A 26,677-nucleotide genomic window follows, 5' to 3' on the forward strand; every position below is an offset into this window, starting at 1 on the left:
GGGGAACACCGGTCTAGTCTTGCCTGTTGTGCCTTGGGCTCTGGGACTGGCCATTTGCATTCTATACTGGGCCAGGAGGCCTCACAGCTGTCTTGTGTCACTGGCGTGCTGAACCAGGATCATGGGGCCTTGGTTGATGATACGTGCTATGGCTAAGAGCCTCCAGCTGGCTTTCCTGGGCACCACTTGAGTTAGACTCTGCTCCCCTTTTACCCAAATGAGACAGATTTTTCCTGAAGTCCTGTGAAGTTATCTTAAGCTGGAAAATTGTTTCACTTTGTCTTTTTGTGTATTCTGTCACTCCAGAATTCTTTTGAGGCTTCATTTAATGTTGTTTCTGAGGGAAACTGAGAAGAACTCAGACAACTTTTAGGCTTCTCTTTGCTTTCTTGGCTCTGCCCCTTCCCTGCAGGAATTGTTTTCTTTGAAGAACTTTTGTATACCTTTTTCTATTTTACCAATTTTGTTTTTTACTAAGTTATTTCATCACTACATTTTTTGTACCTCATTTTCTATTTTGCCAATTCTGTTGTTAATAATTATCTTTTCAAAAGTTGCTTTCTTTGATTTCATTACTTAGTTGTGTTTTTTTTTCACAACTACTTTTATTTGGTTTTGAAAATATTTTTAAGTCTCCCAGAAATCATTTTGGGCTTATGTCCAACTCCAACCTTTTGTTTTCTGAGGATTTGCTTGTAACTGTTTTCTTTTCACTGTCTTCTGTTGAATTTGTGCCTTAATCTTCCCTGCTACCATAATAGCTTTTTATGCTCTGATTATTTTTGTTCTCTGCTCATTTTCCCACCCTTTTCTTGATTTGGAACATTATATTAATGGGCTCTTCTTTCTGGCATGGGACAAGGAGCAACACTATCTCAGGCTTCAGGTTTTCTCATACTGTTATTTCTAGAGCTAGTTCTGTGGGTTTGGAAGTTTTCTGTGCTTCCCAGGTGGTATAGTCTTGGGAGACATATGATCACTGTTCTCTTGCTCTGCATTCTTGTTCTTACCCAACAAGGAACATTTTTTTTTCATTTGGGATTGCAATCAATACTGATCTTCAGGTTCTCTGTTTCCTTAGAGCTTGATAGAAAGTGTACCTCATTGTCCCTGAGCTATTACCCAAAACCCATAATCCAGAAGTGGGCTGAGTCTCCAAACTGTGCCTGCTTTCCACAATGTTAGGCCATATCTCAGACCATTACTTAGAAATGAGTATAAAAAGCTTGGGAAAGTGAAGCAAGTCTAGACTATCCATGGCTAGGAATAAGAATGTTGTGTTTAATCATATACATACATACATGCATGCATATATACACATATACACTTGCACATATGCATGTGCACATACATATACATACACACATACATGCATATACACATATATACACACACATATATGTATATATACACATATGTGTATATGTGCATATATGTGTGTATGTGTATGTTGTATATATGTATGTGTATATATATGTATGTGGAGATATATATGTATGTGGATATATATGTATATGGATATATATATGAATGTGGATGTATATATGGATGTGAATATATATATATGTATGTATGTATATATGTATGTATATAATCTCTTTTCCCGCTCTCAGTCACTCACTCAAAACCATCTTGTTGTTTGCAGCCTTTTTCTTCCCCTTAAATACATCATTAATAAGTGCAAAATAGCTCAACAACAGGGGAAATTTCAATACTGGATCTACTAGTCCCGGTATCAGAGAAAAGCTTGAGGAAAGGTGAATGTGTACATAAATCAATGGGAACATTTATGCTTCTCCCACAGAACTGAGTTTTAGAATCAAGTAGATCTATCTGATCTGTCAGATCTGAAGTAAGTGTTTTTTACTTCTAGGCTGGCTTGAATCATTCTTCAGATTCAGCATTCTTGCTTTCTAGTCCTCTCTTTTCTTCTTTCTCAGTGATTTTGATTCATGACATATTCATTTCTCATTCTCTATCTGCAGAAACAAGAGCCTTACAATGAAAGAAATCTCTGTCCATAAATAGTTTGGATTACTTTTAGCTGAGCTCATAACCATAAGCAATAAGCAGCTATTCAATATGGCCACCAATCCTCCTATCCTTTATTTCCCATTATATTTTAATTAATATTTCCCTAGGAATCATATACAGTTAGATTCTGATTAATGTTGATAATGAATTTCATGAAGTGGTCCTATGTATTTAAATTTGCACTATTTGAAGTTATAATGTAGTATCAATCCCTATAATAAGGTTTTTAGACTGATGAGATTTCAGATGAATGTCTAATGTTTGTCGACATTAGCAATGTTAATCCCTTTCTCATGGAAGCAAAGCTCCTAGTTTCTACAAGCCTTTGTATGCCATTCCATATTCCCATGTAGGAGCTATGAATTTTAAATGATACTCTCTCTAATGTTGGTGAATTGCACTGGCTCATTGCTTTGTTGTTTAGAACTTGAGGGCCATACATCCTCCACTTTGATGGCTGCATGCTGAATGGCCATAGGGCAATAATAATAATGTAAAATATTTGAGTACTTTTCAAAGATATATACAGGGTGAAATATGGATAAAAATCCTCCTACCAATAACTGCACTAATGTTTGAAAAAATAGCTCTTTCAGAGTTTGGAAAATGAATCTCTGTAACATTTGATTTTAAATCATTAGGCTATGGACATTCCATCATGATGCAATTTATAGCATTCATCCTGAAGTCACTTATTTTAATAAGAACATCTTAAGATGAAGAGTCAAGGGATGTTTCAAACTTCCTACCATTTAGAAGCATAATTACCACCTGTGATTTGTGAGTATGTATATATGCAAGCAGTTTTGTTTCTCTTGATATTATGATGTTGCTAAGACACACTAGCTAGTGGACTAATATCCATATTTATCTGTGGCTCTCTTATTTAAAAACTACATGTGAAATTATTGTAATCATGAGTCATTCTATCTCAGTATAAACATATATAATACAAACATATACTTTGAAGATTTTTAACTTCTAAAGTCTTCTAGAAAGCTTCCTCTGGGAGTCTATAATAAATAGGATAACTATTTTAAACAAATAGTTTATTTTTATTTCAAGCTCAGTCATTCACTATAGAAGTGGAATACGACAGGACCAATGAGTTGAGCAGAGTTGACTACCATTATCATGACCGGAGGCTGAGACGAGGTGATTTAAATAGGATAGCCTGTCCAATAGCTAGAGGGATAGTGTAAGGGAAGGTTATGTGAAACATAATGACATAACTATTTCTGTCATTGGGCAGCATCAAAATGCTATGATTATCTCAGTTCATTACCTGCAGACTACCCATATCTCACATGGCCCTCTTTAGAATCTTGACAGTGATCTGTTTCAAAGGCCCATACCATTGCCTTTCATGTTACCTTATAGCATCTATTTTTAAGTGTTGGGATTTACTAAGTTTTTCCTGTAGGTTAAAGGTAGGAAGGGAAGTTGTAAACTTCCTGACACTTTAGTAAACTTGATTCTAATAAACTCTATGACATTTAATAAGAAAATGTAACTGAGAGGTGTAAAGCCAAGATGGTGGGGTAAAAACAGTGACTTGGTTGAACTGTCCCCCAAACCCCTCCAAATACCTGTAAAAATGTCTCTAAACAAATTCTAAAGCAGCAGAATCCACAAAAAGACAGAGTGAAACAAATTTCTAGCTCAAGACAGCCTAGATGTTGATTGGAAATGTATCTTACACCAGGCAGAGAGAGGAACGTAGTTCAGTGCGGGCACACAGGCAAAACAGCCCTCAGTGAACATGGAGTAGGCCTCAGAGGACTTAGTCATGTGCAGCTGTGGACGTTTCCAGACTTCTCAACCCATGAATACCAAAGACAACTTAGAAGGTCAGTGGAAAAAGTCTGTGACTGTGGAAAGAGAGAAGCACGGTCCCAGCCTCACTCCTAAATGCAGCCCCAGGAGGTGGCTTCTTCTGGAGTTTTGGGCCCACAGATTGAGGGGAAATTTAGTGGCTAATCAGAGGGGGGATTGCAGGCATCTCTTTGCTGGTGCTAAGGCAGGATTCTCTTGCTTTGCCCATGCTTGGATCTGGGTCACAGTTCTGGGTAGTAGTCTTGGGTTGAGGAGGACTGCTGGTGTGGTAAAGCTTGTAGTGGTGGAGAGGAAATCCTCCTCAAAGTTCCAAGGCAGAAAAGAGTGGTGTGGTCACTCATAGACCAGAGCACAGGCCAGGAGAGGAGTAAACACCTTGCTCCTTATCATACCACCTTGGAAAAACTGAAATTTACAGGTCCTTAGAAGTATCTTTGAAACCAGCTGCACAAAACCCCTAAAGCTTGGGACACACTGGAAACAAACCCCTACCTTAACAACAGTTTAAAACTCAAGTAATCAGCTGGGATCATGAGCAAACAAAGGCACAAAAAAGTCAGACCATAGAATCTTTCTTAGAATCAAAACATACAACCAGAAGAGGACAACAAAGTCAAAGCTCCTACATAAAAAACCTCCAAGAAAAATATGAATCAGTCCCAGGTGATGGAAGAGCTCAAAAAGGATTTTGAGAAACAAGTAAGAGAAGAGAGGAAAAACTGGGAAGACAAATGAGAGTGATGCAAGACAGTCATGAAAAACATGTCAACAACTTGCTAAAGGAGACCCAAAAAATACTGAAGAAAATAACTCCTTAAAAAATATCCTATCCTGGTACAGAAATCCATCCTGCCCTACAGGAAAATTGAAGGTGAAGGGGATAAGAGAAGGGGGGGAGAAATAGACAGGAAGGCAGACTATGGGAAGGAGTTTTAGAATGCATGCCATCTTGGGGGGGGAGGGGTGAGATGGGGTGAAAATTTGGAACTCAAAATCTTGTGGAAGTAAATGTTGAAAACAAAAAAAATAAGTAAAAATTACCATAAAAAAAGAGTTGCCCCTTCTCCTTGACCAAGTACACCTCTCCACATGCACAAGTGATTCCATTACATCCCACTTTCCCCAACAGATTACTTCCTCTCTCTCTCTCTCTCTCTCTCTCTCTCTCTCTCTCTATACATATATATACATATATATATACACATATACATATATATATATATACACATATACATATATATATACATATATATATGGCAAAAGAGATCCAAAAAGACAATGAGGAGAAGAATGCCTAAAAAGCAAAATTAGTTAGTTTAACATACAATTTCCATCACATGAAAGATTCATGTCATCTCTCAGAAATAATTTTTTACCCTGTGATAATTAAAGATGATTAAAAGTTCCTTCTTGATCAACTTTAATTCAGCATTCTAAAGTCAGAAAACTTTTAAAGTAGGGATCAGTTTTAGACTTATTATGACCCCTGAGCTCCTCCACTAATTAAGCTACAACTTATGATTTCTTATACTAATATTATTCCTAGACAAAATCCCCTAAAAGTGAAAGGTACCTATTTGTTGACCTTCTCTTTAACTATGCAGTTCTTGATTCCAATTTCCAGTGAACATGGAGCAGGCCTCAGAGAACTTCATCATGTGCAGCTGTGGCAGTCTCCAGACTTCCCAACCCATGAACACAAAAGACAATTTAGAAGGTCAGTGGGAAAAGTCTGTTTCTGTGGTGAGAGAGAAGCATGGGGTCCTAGTTCCATTTCCCCAAGCTCTGCCTCAGGGTGGTGGCTGCTTCCTGAGCTTCTGGCCTGCAGACTGAGGGGGAATCAAGATCATAGGGGAATTGCAGGAATCTCTTTTCTGGCACAGGATTCTCTTGCTTTGCCTGTGCTTGACTTTCAATACAAGACTTAAGTGAAACATGAAGAAGTAAACAGGAAAGAGAAATCATAAGAGACTTACTAAGGTTGAACTGTTTATTTTCCTGCATGGAAAGATGATATTTATAACTCATGAGTCCTTTGTCAATATTAGAGTAGTGGGAGGGAAAAAATTATATGTATGTATGTATAGATAAATAGATAGATACATAGATAGATAGATAGATAGATGGCACAGGGTGAGTTTAAGATGAAGGGGTGATATCAGGAAAATAAAATTAAGGGGTGAGAGAGGATTATACTGGGAGAAGGAGAAAGGAAGAAGTAGAATGGGGTAATTATCTCACGTGAAACAGATAAGAAGAGGCTTTTACAGAGGGGGGGAAATGCGGGAAGGTGAGAGGGAATGAGTGAATCTTATTCTCATAGGATTTGGCTTAAGGAGGGAATAACATACACAATGGGGTATGGAGATCTATCTTACTCTATAGGAAAATAAGGGGGGAAGGGGACATGACAGCAGGGTGTTGATAGAGGGGAGGGCAGATTGGGGGAAGGTATAATCAGAAGCAAACACATATGAGGAGGGACAGGGTCAAAAGAGAGAATAGAATACGGAGGGGTGGGATAGGATGAAGGGAAATATACTTAGTTTTGCACAACATGATTACTATGGAAGTGTTTTGCATGACTACACATCTATAACTTGTATCTAATTGCTTGCCTTTTCAATGAGGGTGGGTGGTGAGGGAGGAAGAGAGAAAATTTGTAACCCAAAGCTTTAAAAACACAAGTTAAAAAAATTGTTTTCACATGCAACTGGGAAATAACAAATACGGGAAATGGCATATAGAAATCTATCCTGCCCTACAGGAAAATAGAATGGGACGGGGATAAGTGAAGGGGGGGTGGGAGAGATAGAAGAGAGGGCAGATTAGGTGAAGGGATATTCAGAATTCATGCAATCTTAGATTGGGGGGAGGGATGAGATGGGGAGAAAATTTGGAACTCAAAATCTTGTGGAAGTGAATGTTGGAACCTAAAAATAAATAAATTAAAAATTAAAAATAAAAGAAAATGTAGCTGAGTTGTGAACTGATTCAATCATTTTGCATAGTAATTTGGAACTACGCCTAAAGGACTATAAAAGTGTGCATACCCTTTGCACATACAATCTCTAGGGCTGTATCCCAAAGAGATCATATAAATTGTCAAAAGGACCCCCATGTGCAGAAATATTTATAGCAGCTCTTTTCTGTTGGAAATTTAGTTGGAAATTGAGAGAATGATCATTAATTGGGGAATGACTAAACAAGTGGTGGTATATGAATATAATGGAATACTATTGTGCTATAGCTATAAGAAATGATGAGCAAGTGGACTTTAGAAAAATCTTGGAAGACTTGTATGGACTGATGCTCTCCTCAGAAATGCAAGAATCTAAGACATCTCCAAAAATCTTAGGATGAAAAATGCTATCCACATCCAGAGAAAGAACTCCGGAGTTTGAATGTGAATGGAAGCATACTATTTGCTCTTTTTTTCTTTTGTTTTTTTTCCCCCTTCTTTCTTGTAGTTCCTCCTATTGGTTCTAATTCTTCTTTACAGCATGACTAATGTGAAAATAGTAATAAAAAAAGAAAATGTAGCTGCACTTATTCAATTCCATATTTATATAATATAAAGAACAGTTATTAAAAACCAAACAAAAACATAAAAATGGAAGCAAATAAGGTCTAAGGGCTTATGACAAATGAAATAACTATGATTTCAGGTGCTGTTCCAGTCAGATAACATTATGATAACCACAAATAAATTTGCTCCATTTTGTATGACAGCATGAAGAAATGGAAGGGGACACAGGGAGGGAGGGAGGGAAAATGGATGGAAAAAAGGAAGAAAAAGAAAGAAAGAAAGAAAGAAAGAAAGAAAGAAAATTCTCTCATGGGAATTCCTAATAAAACTATCCTTTTGAAGAAGAATTCAAATTGTGAATTAGAAAGATTATGTCTCATAGAAAAGGCAACAGAAAATATATTGGCATTTGGGCTAATAGTGTTTGAGCTCATACAAGCAGGATAGTTTACAAATTAATTAGACTTGTCTCAAGGCTCTTTTGAGACTAATTGTCATTTACATGCACATGTACAAATGCATATAAATATACATATATACACAACCCACTTCTGTTCACAAGGATTTATTTCCTAATCTGAACCAGATTTCAAGGGATTTGTTGACACTGTGAACATCTCAGGGTAATATCTCACCATTATTTGAAATGCAAAAATAATGACCTCCTCATTCAGTAGCATTATTATATAAAGTATGGTCTAATGCAATTACAACTACATATTTAAACTACATATTACATTAAGGCATATATAGAAAAGTAAACTTTCTGTTTTGTGATTTCAGAATTTAACTAGTGATCAATGGGATTCCCTACACTAGTTATTTTTGTTCAGTCTTTTTTTTCAGTCATGTCTGACTTTTTGTTACCCCATTTAGGGTGTTCTTGGCAGAAATATTGGAGCAATTTGTCAATTCCTTCTCCAACTTATTGTACAGATGATGAAATTGAGGCAATCAGGGTCACATAACTAGCATCTAAGACCATATTTAAACTCACAAAGATCAGTCTTCCTGACTCCAGGCCCAGCACTCTGCACTGTACCACTAGCTGCCCTACACTAGTTAGCCCATGCCCAAATAATAAAAATAATAACAATAATAGCTAACATTTACATGACACTTTAAGATTTGCAAAATGTTGTGAATGTATCATCTTATTTAATCCACACAACAACCCTGCGAGATAGGATATGTGCTATTATTATTCTTATTTCATAGATGAAAAACCTGAAGGTGAGTGGTTAAGTGCCTACCTCAAGGTTATACATCTAGTAATAATAATGGCTAATATTCATATAGTACTTTAATATTTACAAAGAACTTTACATATTTTATGTCATTTGATATACACATTAACCATATGAGTTAGGTAGCATTATGATTTCCATTTTACAGATATGGAAACTGAGACTCAGAAAAACTGCTCAGGGTAGAATACCAATGTCTGAGACAGGCTTCCAACTCAGCTTTCTTTACTCCAAGTCCAGTAATATATCTCCTATGCTACCCAGTTGCCTAAGAAGCATACATTTTTAAAATTTAGTATTTTATTTTTCCCAATTACATTTAAAAACAATTTTAACAAACTTCTTTCAAATTCTGAGTCCTGAATTCTCTCTCTGTCCCTTCCCTATTCTTATTGAGAAGGCAAGCAATTTGACATAGGTTAAACATGTATAGTCACGCAAAACATATTTCATTGCAATTCATGCTATGAAATAAAACACAGATTAAAAAAAACAAGAACAAAGAAAGTAAAGAAAAAGTATTTACAATCTGCATTAAATACAGTTCTTTCTCTGGAGTTGGACAGATCTTTTACCACAATTCCTTCAGAATTGTCTTCGATCATTGTATTGCTTAGAAAAGCCAATTTATTCATAGTAGATCATCACATAATATTGCTATCACTGTGTACAATCTTCCATTGGTTCTGCTCATTTCCCTTTGCATCAGTTCATGTAGGTCTTTCCAGATTTTTTAAAATATCCTGCTCATCATTTTCTATTGCAAAATAATATCCCATCAAAATCATATATAACAGCTTCCCAATTAATGGACATCACCTCAATTTCCAATTCTTTGCCACTACCAAAAGAGTTGCTATACATATTTTTGTACATATCATATAGGTCTTTTTCCTTTTTGTTTTTTATCTCTCTGGGAAATAGACCTAGTAGTGGTATTGTTTCCTCAAAGATATGCATGGTTTTATAGTGCTTTGGGCATAATTCCAAATTGCTCTCTAGAGTCAGTATAAAATTTCACCAGCAGTGCATTAGTGTTTTAAGTTTTTGACATTCCCTCCATCATTTGTCATTTTTTTTCTTTCCTGTCATATTAGCTAATCTGATTGGTGTGTGGTGTTAGCTCAGGTGTTTTAATTTGCATTTCTCAAATCAATAGTAATTTAGAACATTTTTCATATGACTATTGATAGCTTTGATTACTTTGTCTAAAAACTGCCTGCTCATATACTTTGACCATTTATGAGGAATGGCTCTTATTTCTATAAATTTGACTCATTTTTTTCACATATCTGAGGAATGAGGTCTTTATCAGAGAACATTGCTGTAAATTTTTCCTTTCACAAAAGTGATTGCCAAGTATGTATTTCCCTCCTTCCTATTTTCCCCAGTTGTCCTACTGTCTCCTGTCATACTGTCCATTCTCAAAAATATTTTGCTACAGATTTTTACCTCACCCAATATACCCTCCCTATTATCATTGCTTTCTCTCATCCTCTTCCCCTCCAATTTTCCTATATGGCAATATAAACATATGTGTGTATGTATGTACGTATGTATGTATGTAGGCATTTCCACCCAAGTGAGTGAGGAAATAACATTATTCCCTCTTTGAGCCAATTCCAATCAGAGTAAAGGTGCCACATTCCCCCAGACTCCCCCATCTTCTCCTATAATATAACATCTCTCTTGGGCCTCTTTTATGTCTGATAATGTACCTCTTTCTACCTTGTCCTTCCCTCTTCTTCCAAGCCATCTTTATTTCTCACCCATTATTTTTTTTAGATAATCATCACATGACAGGCAATCCACACTTATCCTTTCTGTCTGTGTATACTCCTTCTAAGTACTGTAGTAAGGAGAAAATTTGTAGGAGTTATAAGTATCATTTGCCGTTTTAGAAATGTAAATAGTATAATCTTATTGAATCCCTTACCATTTATCTTTCCTATTTACCTTTTTATGTTTGTTTCATGTCTTGTCTTTGAAACTAAAATTTTCTATTCTGCTCTGATCTTTTCATCAGAAATGCTTGAAAGGCCTCTATTTTATTGAATATCCATTTTCCACCTGAAAGATTATATGCAATTTTGCTGAGTAGGTGCTTCTTGGGAATAATCCTAGCTCTTTTGTCTTCTGGCATATTACATTCCTAGCCATCTGATCCTTTAATATGGAAACTGCTAAATCTTGTGTTATTCTGATGCTGACTGCACAGTATTTGAGTTGTTTTCTTTTTGGCTGCTGGCAATATTTTTTCCTTGACCTTGGGGCTCTGGGATTTGGTTAAAATATTACTGTGACTTTTTTTATTTTGAGATATCATTCAGCAGGTGAGCAGTGTATTTTTTCCATTTCAGTTTTATCCTCTGGTTCTAGAATATCAGGGCAATTTTCCTTGATAATTTATTGAAAGATGATATCTGCACCCTTTTTTTGATCATAGCTTTCAGGTAGTCCAATAATTCTTAAATGATCTCTCCTGGATTTCTTTTCCAAGTCAGCTGTTTTTCCAATGAGATATTTAACATTGTCATTTTTTCAATCTTTTGATTTTGTTTTATTGTTTCTTGATGTCTCACTGAGTCATTAGCTTGCATTTGCTGAATTCCAGTTTGTGAGAAATTATTTTCTTCAGTAAGCTTTTGTAACTTTTTTTTCCACATTTGGCCAATTCTACTTTTTAAGGAGTTCTTTTCTTCAATGGAGTTTTATACATCTTTATCCATTTATCCAACTTTGCTTTTTAAGGTGTTCTTTTTTTCAGTGATTTTTCATATCTTTTTTCCATTTGGCAAATTCTGCTTTTCAAGGCATTCTTCTCTCCATGAGATTTTTGTGCCTCTTTTATCATTTGGCCTATTCTGCTTTTTAAGGTGCCCCCCACACACCATTTGTATGCTTCCTTTGCCAAGTTATTGAATCCTTTTCATATTTTCTTGCATCACTATCATTTCTCTTCCCATTTTTTCCTCTACCTCCCTTAAATGATCTTCAATGGCCTGGGGCCAATTTTTATTTTTCTTTGAGGCTTTTGATATGAGTTTTGACTTTGTTGTCTTCTTCTCAGTTTGTGTATTGATCCCCCCATTATGATATATGAGAAATACATGGCCAATCACATACATGGAGCGGGAACTCAAACTTCTATTGTGGCAAAGATGCTTATATCTTCTGGCAATATCATCATATAATTTTCTTCTAGGTGCTTGCAGTGAATGCCTTTCCAGCATCATCCACACTGCTAATGTGTCCAAAAGAATACTGTATTAATGATAGTTGTTATTTTGTCCTCTAGTCACAGCTTCTCTCCTTTAGATAGGGATATCAGCCTCCTCAGGCAGTTTTTTTTCACATCCTAAAATGATGACCTTCCCACCAATGTGATCTTTCATAGCTCTCCTTAGTCAAGTCACTCAGTGAATATTTTCATCTAGTATCACACATTGACAGTTATATGGGATGATAAGAAACTTCTCTCCAAACATTTCTCTGAATTAATCTCTACCCTGCTATTTTCTTTGAGTATCTAAACTCAACTATCATCTCAACTGTGGTTAGAAACTCATTTTTTTTGGTCTTATTCTGCAAATAACTAACAAATGAGGCCAATTAGGTGGCAGAGTGAATAAAGCACTGAACTTAGAATCAGGAAGACTCATCTTCATGAGTTCAAATCTAGCCTAAGACACTAGCTGTGTGACACTAGGCAAGTCACTTAATTTGAAGTAAGTGGCAAGCCAATCCATTATCTTTGTGAAGAAAACTCCATTTGGTGTCATGGATAGTGAGACATGACTGAAATGACTCAACAACAGCAACAACAACCTACCAAATCTTGCTACCAAGGTTAGCAAAGGACTTTTATTTTTCTTCTACCACCCATAGTCAAAGCTCTTTTCTCCCATCTGCATTGGGTCTATGATCTAACTCTTAGGTATGAACCATGAGACTGTTACTTAGCACCAGTCCCTCTTCCTTACATGGCTTCAGATTCCTTCTGGTTTGATCCTGGACTTCCTCTTGTCCTACTACAGTGCAAAAGGTCTTGGAATAGTCCTAGCACTGAAAAGTTCTGAGCCTGGAGTTCTCTTGACTATATCCTTGTCAGCCTTGTGTAAGTTAAAAAAATGACTATTTTTTTTCTTTCTTGAATTTAAGGACACAATGTGATGTCTGGTCTTTGTGGAGTAGTTATTCCTTCTACTCTACTATTTTAACTTGCCAATTAAAGTTTCAGGGCTCTCTTATTAAAACAGAAATGGCATTAAGTGTGTCTGTAGGAAGCAAACTCTTTAACCTTATCTATTATGCTCTGATGTTCTGAATGATGATGATGGTGATAAAGAATAAGAATAATAAATAATTTCAGGTTTAAACATTCTTTACATATGTTATCTCATTTTATCTTCTCACAACAATGATGCAGAGTACTTCTACTACTTGCCATTTTCTTTCACAGGATGGGAGGTTTACCACTTGGGGCCAATAATAGGAAGGTGCTATTATTATCATCTCTATTTTATAGGAGAAAATAAGTCTCTGAGTGGCTAAGCAATTTGCTTGTATCATACAGCTAACAAATGTCTAATATAAGCTTTTTTATTCCAGCAACCTTCTGTAATTTACCATCCAGTCACCTACCCAAGTTATGATCTGCCAGTTGCAGAAAATATTTAACCAATCCACTGGCTGGACTGACTACAGAAGACTCTAAATCCTAGTAGGCTTTGGCCTACTTTTGCCTCCCAGAGCATCATATTGCTGACTAGTTTCCCTCAGTCTTTCTATATCATTCTGCTTTCTTCTTTAGCTGTTCCTTTGTTCATACCAATTCCTAAATCTGGTACAGACTTCTTTACATCTTCATTTTTAATGTGTATTTCTTCCATCAAGACCCATCACAGATACCATATTTCCATGAAGGCTTACCTGATATCCCAGATGAAAGTAATATTTCCTCTCAAATTTTTCCTAGTACTTTTCTGGGAACTTTCCTTTACATTTATATAACATTCACTTGCATTAGAATTATTTGGCAGTTCCCCTCATCTCTAACCCAAATAGTTGGATGCACACTCCTTGAGAGGAGAGCCTGTGCTAAACTGATTTTTCATACCTAGCACCTAACATAATTTGTTGCATATAATACGTGTTTAATAAATGTAAATTGATCTGAAAAATAAGGAGGATATATGAGGCATGAATGACAGCTGACTGTTAGCATTTATTCTATTTTTGTCACAGGATAGGCATTGGAATAAATTTTCTTTTCTAATTTTTGCCAAAATTCTTACCATAATGGTCATGTGACTACAGAAATGCAAAGAATACATTGTCAGTTTTTTTCTGCCCTTACAGTGATGTTAATCAATATCCTAGGCTAATTTGCTTGGTCCTGGATTGGGTGGAATGTATGTACTGAGAATTAAAAACAATTTACTTACAACAAACTAAATAACCAACAGGCCTAGGGGACTCCCTAATGAGGTATATTAAGTTTGTTTAAAATTAAAATATGTTGACCATAGAGATTGTTTTCTATACTATTTGGGTATGGCGGTGAGCTTGACTAACAAGAGTTGGAAATATATTGATTAACCAAATCAGTCTTGCAAAAGAGAAGAAATATCAAAAACACATCTATCATATGGTATCAACTCATCAAAAAAACTCAATAGTAAATGATAACAGCATCTTAGCAGAGGGCCAAAAACTTGCGTCTTCAGAAACAGAGTGGATCAAAAGGGAGGCATCATGTATGGCCAAAGATGATGTGAGATTCCAGCTGAGTTTTTGCTTTGAATTAATCCATTGTCTAGCTCATTCTGGAAAAAAGTGATGCATTAATAGGGACTCCAACTGTCAATTTGAATAGATGAATATCACAAGAATACCATAAACTTGGGTGTAACTATGAAGGAGACCACATAGAGAAGGCCCTGGGTATACTTTCATCCCAGTTGGCACCATAAATTTTATTTTTTCTACCTCCCAGAACTCCCCTGTGACTTAGAAATATTTGTTCCCAAGTGGTCAAAGAGTCTTTTCTAATTTCTAATTGATTAGATATATTTTGAAAATGGTACCTCATAATTCAAGTAGGACAGAATAGGGTAGAAATTCTATTAACATTACAATTCCTAGTCTTTATGAAAGATGTCTATGGAATATTAAAATATTTAATATTAAAATATTAAACAACAAAATTCACTATGATTATAGCTTAAATACTTGACTAGTGGTTAACATAGTTTTAGACTTTCCTTGCCTTCATTTTATGACAACAAATAAACTAAACATTCAAATTAAAGATTGAACAATTTATAAAGGAATATGAGAAGAATATGTTACTCTACATTTTTATAAGTCAGAATTGGTGAGCCATTAATGAAGATGTTCTAGCTAAAATAATTGATAACTTATTCAGGCATGGTGAGTAAACCCAAGAGATCAAATATGACATTTCCATTTAGTCCTTAAAGATAGATTTTGGCCAAATCATATTTTCAAAGGACTGAAAGCAAAATCATCTTTTAGGACAATATTTTAGTTGGCAATTTCTTCATCAACTGCAAAGCAATATCCTAATTCTTGGGTTAAAACGTGATCACTGTCATTCACATATTTGCCTTCAAATGTAAATTAAAGCAAAAAAACAAAAACTTGATGTATTCAGAATAAATTAATGATAGGAAAAACATCTGGATCAATTTTGTGCTATGATAATACATATAAAACAAACAATCATTATCAGACTTTGTACCTAGCCTTCTTTATTCTTTTTTTCTCTTATTTTTTCCCCAATACTGAGGAAACAGTTCACTAGATTCTTATAGGTAGGCCTGGTCAAAATGTAGGAAGTTGGGTGGGAGAAAGCCCATTAGTGAGATGCTATGCACTTCAAATCTTTTGTTGTTAGTGTTGAAGTTTTTCAGTAGATTGAGGCAGTCATTTTTATTTTTGTTTTGCTTTATCCCCTAACAGCAGGTACATGAATAAATGAGCCAGAAGCAAGCATAACTTAGACTATAATATAATTCTTTGACCAATACTTCACCTCTCTAAAACTGTAAGCATGAACCTTCATATTCTACAACATGAGAGCAAAAGAGCTTCACAAATTAGCTTTTAACATAATAGCTAATTCTTTTGATTGTAACATCCCAAAAATAATTGATTATCTTTTAAAGTATTGCTTTCCTTGGATTTCAGCAAAGTAAAACTCTACTGTAATTAGGGAACAAACTACTGATTTCAGTGAGCCGTAACAGTGGTGTGCTATTTTTTTTTAATGGACATATCACTTTAAACTTAGCCTTCAACATCTGTTCTGCTTTCTAACCATAAATGGAAAAAAGAACATAATTTACAACTGTATCATCAAATACAATACGCAAGTGATTTAAATGTGTGTATGTTTTTTATTCAATGCCACATGCATCTGTTATGCTAGTTTCCTATTGTATAAATAAATTATCAAACTTTCCCTGGAGAAGAATTTTTGTGCTGTTTTTCCCCTAAGATAAACTAAATATTTTTTTCTTGTAAGAGTAAGACTTTCATTTTACTCTTTTGTTTTCATTTTTATGGCAAAGTTTAGACGAGCACAATGACCATGTGAGTTTCCTTCAGATCTGTAAGACTGACATCCAATTCTTAAAAGTTTTTCAAACTAAAGAACAGCTATTTTATGAGGATTTCACACATTAAATTTTTCATGTGAAGTTCTTTCAAGGAATAATGGCTGTATGTAATTTATTTAAGGGAAATTATTAGCCAAAAGTTTAATATAAAGAAAGACCTGATTATGTAGAAATAACTACTGGTTATATACCTCTCACTTTTCACTCTAACTAATTATTCTAGCTGCAATGCAGCCATTTCATTCCCTTTCTAAGTTTCAAGAAACCAGTAATATGGATGAACTGAAATCAGATATACAATTTTAATAATTTCACAATTAAAAGGGTCCAAACCTTCAACAAGCATGTATTAACTGCCTACTAAATATTAGAATTTGTGCTAGGCACTGAGGATGGAAAGAATTTGGGAAAGTAGTTCTGATTTGAGGAACTTGTATTCTCAATTATTCATGCTAATGGTAGAAGGAAGGTAATAGTGCTGACCCTGTGTAACAAATAAACTTTGTATGCATAAAAGTGGGTCACAACTTAGAGGGTAAACCAAAGAATTAATAGGCTCCCAGGAGTTTTTAACCTGTTTTTTTTTTAATTTTGACAAACATATTCCAAAATAATTATTCTCATTGTAATTGAATCAATTTTATTTTATTCATTTCAAAACATTGCTCTGAGAAGGAAACAGCAGGGTGTTTCACTGAAGAGTGAAAGGAATTTAAAGCACAGAGGAGAAGATTAAGAACTCCTGTTCCAGAATATACTGACTTGAGTCACCTCAAAGGTGGAGGTAAAGTGTGGGAAATCTGAATGTAGCAGACTTTTGTCTAGTAGGAGATATAAAAAGATAAGGAAGAGCATTAATGGATACCACCGATACTTCTATTACTAGTCACAATACTGATGCCCATAAAACAGCTATCACTAATTCTGTTACATTATTTTCGAAAGTAAATTGAACTACCTACTGAGTATGGCAACAGCAACACATTGCCAGCAACATCATTACCCATTGTGTGATTTGTCCTTCATTCTTGAAGAGGACCATGACATCAGGAAGATGATGACACGACTTGCAATTGACTTTGATTTGAGTGAGGGAGGGCTGTGTAAAGTCACCAGCCTCACTTTCTCCTTGAGAGGATCTGGGCCCAGAGGTCAGATATTGATCAGGATAACTAGAGATTGCCTAGGATGTAATGGGATACCTTGGCCCTTTTAAGCTAGAATCTTTCCAGGTTCTCTGAAAGGACAGGTCAGCATTCCCCTTAATAAGGATAGAAGAGTTCCTAGTGGCCTTTATAACACATGTAAGGTTAAAGCATTATCACCTACTCTGTGGCATCTAACTCATTGTGACTTTCATATTGGTAGGTCAAATTAGCACAGAAAATGTGATCTAATAATCATTGACTATTTCAGATACAGAATTAGCCACCTATGTAGATACATTGCTCAGAGAAAGAGAAAAGTAAAGCAATAAAAATAATGGAATTGATGTTTCTGATTGTGTGCTTGGTAACTTCTTTGCTAGTGATAGCACTTGGTAACTTGGTCTCTTCTGTTTTACTATTTTTAATGTTATGTTTCTATTTATTTAGTATTTTATTTTTCCCCAGTTACATGTAAAGTCAAGATTGACTTTACATGTAACTGGGGAAAAATAAAATACTAAATAAATAGAAAAAGTTCCAAATTCTCTGCCTTCCTCTCTCACCCCCCCCCCCACTGAGAAGGCAATCAATTTAATATAGGTTATACATGTATATGTATATTTAATATGTATATTTAATATAGGTTATACATGTGTAGTTACGCAAAACATAACCATAACAGTCAAGTTGTGAGAGAAAATATAGAACAAAAACTCAAGAAAAATAAAGAAAGTAAAAAAAGTATGCTTCAATTTGTATTCAGAAACCATCAGTTCTTTCTCTGAGGATGAATAACATTTTTCTTCATAAGTCCTTCAGAGTTGTCTTGGATCATTGTATTGCTAAGATCAGCAAAATAAGCCATTCACAGCTGATCATCTTAAAATATTGCTGTTACTTTGTAGACAGTATGTTACACTTTGCATCAGACTATCCAAGTCTTTCCAGGTTTTTCTGAGAATATCCTGCTCATCATTTCTTATAGCACAACAATATCCCATCATAATTACATATCACACACAATTTGTTGAGCCTTTCAACAATTGAAGGGCATCACCTCAATTTCTAACTTGTTTTTCCTGCTGAAAAGAGATGCTATAAGTATTTTATACAGGTACTTTTCCTTTTTTGTTTTTATCTCTTTTGTGATACAGATCTAGCAGTGGTATTGCTAGGTCAAAGGGTATGCGTGGCTTTATAGCACTTTTAGTATAGTTCCAAATTGCTGTACAGAATGGTTGAATCAGTTCACAACTTTGCCAACAATGCATTAATATCTCATTTTTCTCACATCCCCTCCAACATTTCTCATTTACCTTTCTCTTCCTTTAAATAATCTAATAGGAATGAGGTAGTACCTCAGAATTGTTTTAATTTTCATTTCTCCAATAAATAGAGAGTTCGATTATTTTTTCATATGACTATATATAACTTTGATTACTTCATATGAAAATTGGTTATATATTTTGATCATTTATCAATTGGGGAATGGCTCTTATTTTTATAAATTTGGCTCAGTTCTCTATATGTTTGAGAAATGAGGTCTTTATCAGAGAAAATTGCTTCAAAAATTCTTTTCATAGTTATTATTGCTAACTGTATTTCCATCCATCCTCTTTCATCCACCCCTATTTATTCTAGTGTATCTCCTTTCACCCCATCCTTCCTTGAAAGTGTTTTAAAAGATTATAAGGATTTATAATCTCCTCTCCCCAAATCTGCCCTCCCTTCTATGACACCTCCCCTTTTCCCTTCTTTCTCTCATGCTTTCCTATAGGGTAGGATAGATTTCTATATCCAGTTCTGTGTGTATGTTATTCACTCTTTGAGTCAATTCTGATGAGAGTAAGGTTCACTCACTCCTCTTCAGCTCTCCCCTCTTCCCTCCAGTGTAAAAGCTTTTACTTGCTTCTTTTATTGAGATAATTTACCCCATTCTACCTCTTGCTTCTTCTCTCTCCCAATATATTCTTCTCTAATCCTCTACTTTTATATTTAAGATATTATCCCTTCATATTCAACTCACACCTGTGCCTTTTGTCTGCATATATTACTTCTAACTACCCTAATAATGAGAGAGGTCTCATGAGTTACAATTATCATCTTTCCATGTAAGAATGTAAGCAACTTACTCTTATTTAGCCTCTTATGATTTCTCTTTCCTGTTTACCTTTTATGTTTCTCTTGAGTCTTGTATTTGAAAGTCAAATTTTCTATTCAGCTCTGGTTTTGTCATCAAGAATGTTTGAAAATCCTCTATATCATTGAATGTCATTTATTCCCCTGAATTATTATATTCTCTTTTGCTTGTTAGGTGATTCTTCATTGTAATCCTAACTCCTTTGCTTTCTGAAATATCATATTCAAATCCTTATGATCTTTTAATGTAGAAGCTGTTAAATCTTGTGCTATCCTGACTGTGGCTTCCATCATATTTGAATTGATTCTTTCTGAATGCTTGAAATATTTTCTCCTTGAACTGGAAACTCTGTAATTCGGCAATAATATTCCTGGGAATTTTCATTTTGGGATTTTTTTCAGGAAGTGGTTGGTGGATTCCTCAAATTTCTATTTTATTCTTTGATTTTAGAATATCAGGGAAGTTTTCCTTGATAATTTATTGAAAGATGATGTTGAGGCTTTTTTTTTGATCATGGTTTTCAGGTAGTTTGGATTAGCTCTCCTCAATGTATTTTCCAGGTGAGTTGTTTTTCCAACGAGATATTTCACATTTTCTTTGACTTTTTCATTCTTTTGATTTTCTTTTATTCCTTCTCGATTCTTCATAAAGTCATTAGCTTCCATTTTATCCATTGTAATTTTTAAGGAATTATTTTCTTCTGTGAGCTGTTTGACCTCCTTTTCCATTTGGTCTGTTCTGCTTTTTAAGGCATTCTTCTCCTCAGTGGCTCCTCTTTTGCCTAGTGTAGTCTATTTTTAAGGTGTTATCTTCAGCATTTTTTGTGTCTCCTTTACCAAGCTGTTGACTCTTTTCTCATGATTTTCTTGCATTACTCTCATTTCTCTTCCCAATTTTTTCTGTCCCTCTATTCCTTGATTTTCAAAATCCTTTTGAAGTCTTCCATGGCCTTAGACCAATTTATATTTTTTCTTGGAAGGTTTCAATGTAGGTGTTTGACTTTGTTGTCTTCTTCTGAGTGTGTGTTTTGATCTTCCTTGTCACCATAATAACTTTCTATAGTCAGTTTTCTTTTCCATTTTTGCTCATTTTCCTGGCCTATTACTTGACTTTTTACTCTTTGTTAAAGTAGGGTTCTGCTTCCAGTGTGGAGGGCACATTGTCCCAAACTTCAGGGGTTTTATTCAGCTTTTTTCAAAGATACTTTTAGGGACCTGTAAGCTTTCAGTTCTTCCAAGATGGTATAATCTGAGAAATTTAATACTCTCTGGGCCTGTGATCTCATCAGTGAGGGACCACAAGCACTCTTTTCTTCCCAGGAACTGTAAGCATGCTCCCCATTCCACTGTGGCTGAAAGATCTGCTATGTTAGTGCTCCTCCTTGCATGGGAACTGCCACTAGGACTGCTACCTGCATCTGAGTATGAGTAAAGCAACAGGATCCTGCCTCAATGCTAACACAAGTCCGCCTGTAATCTACTTTTTACCAGTTGTTCAACCCCCTTTACCATCTGTGGGCTGAGAGCTCTGGGAGCAGCTGTTGCCACTGCCACTACTGATTCAATGGCTCCCAACACCTCCTGATTTGCTGTGACTGGCATACCCTTCACTCTCACCCAGGTTGGGACACCTTTCCTGATAACTTCTTATTTGTCTTTGTTGTCTATGGTACGAGTGGTCTGAAAACCTTTACTGCTGCTAGTGATTCAGTCACCTGGAGGCCTGGTTCTGATTTGCTGGGGCTCGGTCTTTGCTGGTATGGCATGGGCTAGACTAATTCCTCTTTCACCTTGATGCAACAGACCTTTCCTGCTGACCTTCTAGGTTTTCTTGGTCTGGAAATTTGTTTCATTCTGTCTTTTTGTGGTTTCTTTTTCTTTAGAATTTATTTTGAGTCATTTTAAAGATATTTGGAGGGGTATGGAGGAGAGTTCAGGCAAGTCTCTGACTACTCTGTCATCTTGATTCCACCTCCTGAATTTGGTCTCTTCTGAAACTTCTTCTTTTTTTCAGAAAAAAAAACAAACAAACAGCAAAATGAGACAAAATAGACATCCTTTAACTGAAGCAATGCTTTATTTGAGGAAAGGCAGAATGACAGCAGTTGCAAGTTGTAGGCTAAAATATAAGCAGGTATTATGAATTTTTATATTTCAGTACTTAAATGGAACAGTGATCTCTTTGATACAACTTTTTCTTCATCAGTTGAGATCACAACTAATATCAAAGTATTTCATGAGCACAAGAGTATCTCAAGGGCCATTTAAAGTAATCTTACTGGACTAAACACTCCCTCCACATTCTACCTTCTGATAAAGGGAAATCCATCATCTCTTGGGATAGTCTATATCACATTTTGAAAGTCTTAATAGTGAGAAAACTCTTCCTAATACCAAATATAAATTTTCCTCTTTGAAATTTCTACTTTCTCCTAGTTGTGCCCTCAGTTCTTAATGGGGGCTAATATGTAAGTGAAGTCTGTCTTTGGATGCTTCTTTTCCCATCTCCCTTACCATCTCTCCTCTACCCAAGATATCCTTGTACTTATATTTCTTCATCCCACCCATCCATGTCTTCTTAAATGTGACTCTTGCACTTGTTTTGCCATACATGCTTCAGAGAATGAATCAACTTTCTTAGAGGCTGTTCTCTAGGTCTTTGCATTAAAATTTTAAATAGCAGTGCAGCATTCAGACTATCCCTTTATTATTGTTCACTGTTGCAATGTGACCATATCATATTCTTTTCCAATAATATATTTCCTCAATGATATCTATTGATGATGTACCATCTGTATCAGAGAGATGGCATGGAATAGGAAACATTAAAAAGGAAGAAGGAAAAAGTCATATGCCTGAAGTTTGGGACCCCTGAACTACCATCTGGCATTAATTACCTCTGAGACCTGGGGAAGTCACTTCACCTCTCTAAGTCTCAATTTCCTCATTAAAATAAACATGTAGAAGATAATTATCTTTAAAGGACTTTCCATCTAAATAACTTTATGAACTTTTATTTTAATCATAAATGTAGTAGATGTTGGTTTAACGTACAATTTCTGTCATGTGAAAGATTCATGTCATCTCTCAGAAATAATTTTTTACCCTGTGATAATTAAAGATGATTAAAAGTTCCTTCTTGATCAACTTTAATTCACCATTCTAAAGTACGAAAACTTTTAAAGTAGGGATCAGTTTTAGACTTATTATGTCCTCTGTGCTCCTCCACTAATTACGCTACTACTTATGATTTCTTATGCTGATATTATTCCTAGACAAAGTCACCTAAAAGTAAAAGATACCAATTTATTGACCTTCTCTTTAACTATGTAGATCTTGGTTCCAATTTCCTTTTTATGAAATGTAAAAATAACCTTCATGAGAATACCTTAATACTGAAAAATTACCATGTGTTTTAATTTAACATGAGTGCAACTTAAATTAGAAGTATTAATAGTAACAATCACTTATATGTATAATCTAACCTCTTTTTAGGAACCATAGATTGGCAATATAATGAACTTGCCATATATATATATATATATATACATATATATATATATACATATATGTATATATGGTTCTTGAATATAAGTTCTGAATATAAAGAATCCCCTAACTAAAGAATTTTATGGAAGTCAGCAGTGATAAATAGTTTGCATAGCTTCCCAGTGGGGATTGGGGAAAGCAAAAGAGGAAGGAATGAGGATCCTTATGGGGACACTCCAAAACTGAGAATTGGAAAAAAAATAAAGATAATACTTTTGAGAATCACAAAGTTTTTTTTCATTAAGAAATAAATTTGCTTCCAAAATTATGTCTTTATTTAAAAATAAAAGCAATTCTGCTCCCCATATGCATTCTTTTTCAATCTTGGCTGTCTACTCTAATGACTTCAATGCTCATTTCCAACTTTGTACAGGGATACAATGCACATAAAGGCAAAAAATGAATGTTAAATCGCAAAGTGGATCAGAAAAGTTTGTGGCTGCATGTATAGATGTATAATATTGTTTTTACTTTTGTCTCAACTATATCTTGGTCCTCTCTTTTACCAGATCTTTTGTCAGGTTTCTCTGGCAGGACTCATCTTCCAGGATCTACATTATCTACTGATGTTATTGAACAGTCTCCTGAATAGATGAAGGCATTTACTTATGTTCTTCTTTGGATTTCCTAATCATTGTTCAATCTGGTGCTCCTTTAATATCACAATGAGAGTATAAATGGGAGAATTGTACTCCTGTATGACCTACCACACTATCATCTTAGCCAAGAGTTCCCTTAGCTAAGTACCTTATCCTTACTTCTATGGAAGGAATAAATTAATGGTTCATTTCTTACCAAAAAAAAAAAAATCTGAGCTTCCATGAGAGCAGGTGCAGGGGGATACAAAACTTTCTATTCTGGTTACTTGTTAATATAATAAGGTGAAAAATGAATTCATATTTTATGCTTGGTTATTTACAAAATGCAGAGAATGCTAGTTTTATTGTTGGACTCTTGGATTAATATTCAAATATTCCATGAATCACATGAATCAAACACTGGAAAATTTTATGCAAAAGCACCCAAAGAGGAATATTGTATGATTGGGGTCCTTCAATTTTTCATATGTTATACAATTTGAAAATATGACAAAATTAAGCCCCTTTCTTGTCATTTCAGAAATGGGTGCTCCGTACTGCCATAACCACAATATTTTAATAAAATGCATTTAGTTATATCCAATACTAAAGAGAAAGTGGTGAATATATCTGATCCCACACATAAAGAAAGCAAGTGACCTCTAAGGAACAGAAATGTTAGGCAAGTCTCCATATTGCATATCATCACAATCATTACCAAGATGGGGAATTAATTGACAAGAGGACTGATCCAGTGATTGAACTTTAAGAGAACTCTAGAGGAGAGTTTATAATTTTGTCAGTGATGGATAGAAGACCTAAGCAGATGAAAAGAAGATTCTGCAATACGTACGATGAACAGCAATAACATTCTGAAGGTTCAGAAATTTTGACCAGATGAGATCTTCTACATTAAGACAGACACAGGGTGACCTGGTTTCCTCACACAGCAGGAGCAAGAAGATGGAACAGATAATGCAGCAGATGATGATGTGGGGGCTCTCTATTGTTTTTGTTTACACTTCACATAGTTACCTGAGGTGGAACATGTTTGACTGCAAACTGGACCATACCCTTCCTCAATGACAAGCATATATCAGTTCTGCTTCAGGAGGGCTTGAGGCATGTAACAGTATGGGGGACTTTTGAAAGTTGACTGAAGTAACCTAAGTTTCTCATTTCATAGTAGAGTTTAGATTCATTCTACTTTCAAAGCAGAAAACATTAATTCAATTAAAAAAAAAGAAGCCAAAGTCAAAATAATGAACAATCTTTTACAAAATCAATGTGTCTTTTATTCAAAGATTTTTAGATGACCACCAGCCCGCCAAAGCATATATACCATGAATGCTTCTATCACTGCAGTTTGCTCATGATTAGAACAAATATTCTACTGCATTTCAATTAAGGCAATAGTCTCAGTCTTCTTTATGCCAAGAGAGACTGCCTCCCCAAAGTCCCCCAAATTAGACATATAGTCAACAAAATAGTTGGGTTAGTTTCTGTGGAAACTGAGTTATCTTTGAATATTAAAAAAGACTAAAGATGAAGAGTAGAAATCTACAGCACAGATGACATAGAATTACCTGTGACTGTTTACCACAAAATAAAAAAAAGAAAGAAAAAAAGCATTCATTCACAAACCACCCTGATGACTTAAAACTCCAATGGACTGGTCACAGGTCAAAAGAGTCTGAAATCCGGACTTTAGGGAACACTGGCCTACTGAAGACATTCAAGTTTCAGATGTACTTTTTTTTTTCTTTTAGTGTAGAATTGCCAGTTTTCATTGTGAAGCCACTTTTTATCCTTAATATGTTTACTTACCTCATACAGAGACACAAAGGATTGAAAACTTTTCTTGGTTTGGTTTTGAAATGAAAGGGGGAGATAAATTTTGGTGAAAAGAGAACACAAACATTGCAACTTCAGCCCCAACCCATACGAGCACCACAACCCCTCACAGCCCCTAAATGACATGATGGTCAAGAACTCCATGTCTCCTTCCCACTGCTCTGTTACTGGAATCAACTCAAGGAAGTGGTGGTTGTGAAGAGTCTTTAAAGAATGTCTATTATCAGAAGCATATAGTAGCAAGAGAATGGTGCAAATGCCAAAGACACTACTGAGTATGAGGTAGTCTCAATGTTTACACAAGTTGATCCACTGGATTAAGCTGTTCACTGTAAGAAAATGATTGGCCAATGTCTTCATCCTGCTCTGTATAAACTTCAGTATCACTCTCTGGGATGTCATATTTTCTTTCATTGGCACTGCGATGTTTATTGTTTCTTCAATTGATTTGAATTTCATAGGTGGTCATATTATTTCAGAAATAATCCAGTTCTTCTGTTGTTCACTCCAGACCCACTTTTGTACAACTCAATATCCTTTCATACTGTTCTCATGAGGTTCTCTCTTTCCTATATTTCCAAAAAATTTGCTTTGGTTTTATGAAATTTGTGCTTGTAATCCTGAAAGATGTCTTGTTGTTGCTTCAGGGTGTGAATGAGCACTGCATTAAGAAAGGGGATGACAGCACTGTTGATGTATTCTGCCATTTTGTTATTAGCCTTGCCAAGAGCTGTTCAATTTCTATGGCCATTGTTCAACACATTCTGCCTTGGCTTGATCCATTTAAAAGGGGTGTTGTGTCAGAACTGTCACATCTTCCATATCAGGGCACTACAGTGACTATAACTTATACACAGCTTACTGAAGGAAACCACTTTCAGAGCAAGTTCATTTTCAAGCTCCTGGACCTGTTTCCAGAGATTTTCCTAGTAGTTGCTGGTTCCTGCTGCTATCTCTTTTGTCCAATGTCAGCTTGTGAAGGGGAGCACTGAAGAGGATCCTTTCTTTCATTATTAAAGATATTCTCTAGGACATAATCCTAGGACATGATCTCTACAGAGATGGACTGGACACTTCTACAACAGACCATCATAAATCAATGCACCACACCATCCAT

The 26,677-nt window shown here is 35.3% G+C and overlaps 1 non-coding gene and 1 pseudogene across 1 annotated transcript; one reads left to right on the top strand and one right to left on the bottom strand.

Annotated features, from left to right (window-relative positions):
• Positions 1–81: 81 nt before the first annotated feature.
• On the bottom strand, positions 82–26,677 carry LOC114051742 (annotated as a pseudogene).
• On the top strand, positions 17,523–17,647 carry LOC114051784. Its single transcript, XR_003570196.1, has one exon. It is a non-coding gene; the product is annotated as a U6atac minor spliceosomal RNA (small nuclear RNA).

Source organism: Vombatus ursinus, unplaced genomic scaffold, assembly GCF_900497805.2.
Source record: "Vombatus ursinus unplaced genomic scaffold, bare-nosed wombat genome assembly UNPS02014805.1, whole genome shotgun sequence".
Classification (NCBI taxonomy): Eukaryota; Metazoa; Chordata; class Mammalia; order Diprotodontia; family Vombatidae; genus Vombatus; species Vombatus ursinus.